Source organism: Lupinus angustifolius, chromosome LG11 (assembly GCF_001865875.1).
Source record: "Lupinus angustifolius cultivar Tanjil chromosome LG11, LupAngTanjil_v1.0, whole genome shotgun sequence".
Lineage (NCBI taxonomy): Eukaryota > Viridiplantae > Streptophyta > Magnoliopsida > Fabales > Fabaceae > Lupinus > Lupinus angustifolius.
The window spans coordinates 22787896-22789549 of record NC_032019.1 but is presented as its reverse complement, the minus strand read 5'-3'; positions in this window follow the sequence as shown (position 1 = coordinate 22789549).

Below are 1654 nucleotides of genomic sequence, written 5' to 3'. Positions count from 1 at the left end.
AAAAGAGCCAATTTATCCTCAAGTGGAAAGTCTGGAAACCTATCTTGTATGGCTGCTGCTCCTTCCCAAGTAGAGTCAAGGCTGGGAAGATCCTTCCATTTCACTAACACTTCTAGGTTCCTCTAGTCATCTTCCCTATTGTTGATGAGGTTTTCTAGAATGACCTCCAATTCTAGTTCTTCATTCAACATATGAGGTAGGGGCTGAGGTTGTTGATGGGGCTTTAAAGCCTTCTTTAGGAGAGAAACATGAAACACAAGATGAATTTTGGCCTAAGGAGGTAAGGCTAGTCTATAGGCAACTGTCCCCAGCTTCTCTACCACCTCATAAGGGCCATAGTACCCGAGAGCTAACTTAGCATAAGGTCTGTTAGCCAAGGTCTTGAGCTTGTAAGGTTGCAATTTGAGATAAACCCAATTCAAATATTTGATCGAAATGGATTCAATTTGTCCTGCCCCTCAACCAAATTATTATTCAAAAAAAAAAAATTTCAATAACTTGTTGATCCCGATCCTTCTTACCCCGATTCCCAGATTGATTATCGTTTTTTATTTCGTGCTTTAGTTTATTGTGAAATAGAAATATATCGACCGAATTTTAACAATGAATAAAAAAATTCTATGGAATTATGAAAGATGAAAATATGTCATTCACTACAAAATCAACACTTCTTCTATGTTTATCTACTTGTTGTTTCATGATGTTCTGAGCCCTCATCAAATTTTGTTTTAACTCATCTAAAACTTCATCCATTTGACTACACAAGTTACTCACCTCCTCCACCTTAGTTGGAATAGCCCCTGCTCTCAGCATATGTAGGTGCTTCTCTGCCATATAATGCTCTAAAAGGTGTCATCTTAGCTGAACCATTGTAGTTGGTATTAAACCATAATTCTGCCCAATGCAACCAATTCAACCATTATTTCGGCCTTGGACTAACAAAACATCTTAGATAGGTCTCCAAACACCTATTTGTCACTTATGTCTGCCCATTTGTGAAAGTGTAAAGTGTAAAGATAGCACTTAGTCTGCCTATGTTTGGATGAAGACAAAGGAAATAGTGAAAGCTTAAAGACAACTCGACAAATCAACATGCCAAAGATTCAAGAGCTTCATATCTAAACTAGAGTCTTAGATAATGCATGCTGGGAGAGTTAGCCCCACGTACCTGTTGATGTTCCCGGCTAGGACATGATTGCCTCCTGTGCGAGGATACCTGTGGGAAACCAAAAACTAGAGTCTTAGATATGTGTCTTAGTTATTGAGTCTAGGTTAGGTAAACCTAGATGCAAATCTCACAAGTTCTAAAAACTATCATATCATTTACATGAGACATGCCATCTAGGTAATTATATGTTCATGCATTAATCATACATGTTATTTGTGCATCTTAGACATAACATAATGGTAAAATATGTATAGTTGATAAGCATAACATATAGGCAGTTTACCATTTAATATCTTAACTGAAAATATGACAGTTAATCGATTAAGTAAGGTTTTAATTGATTAACGTGAAAACAGTTTTAATAAGTTTCAACATATAACTGAAAAACATAATTCAGTTATTCTAAACAGCCTGTTAATCGATTAACAGGTACTTAATCGATTAACTAGGCATAAAACAACTTTTCTATATATACTGTATTTTTAC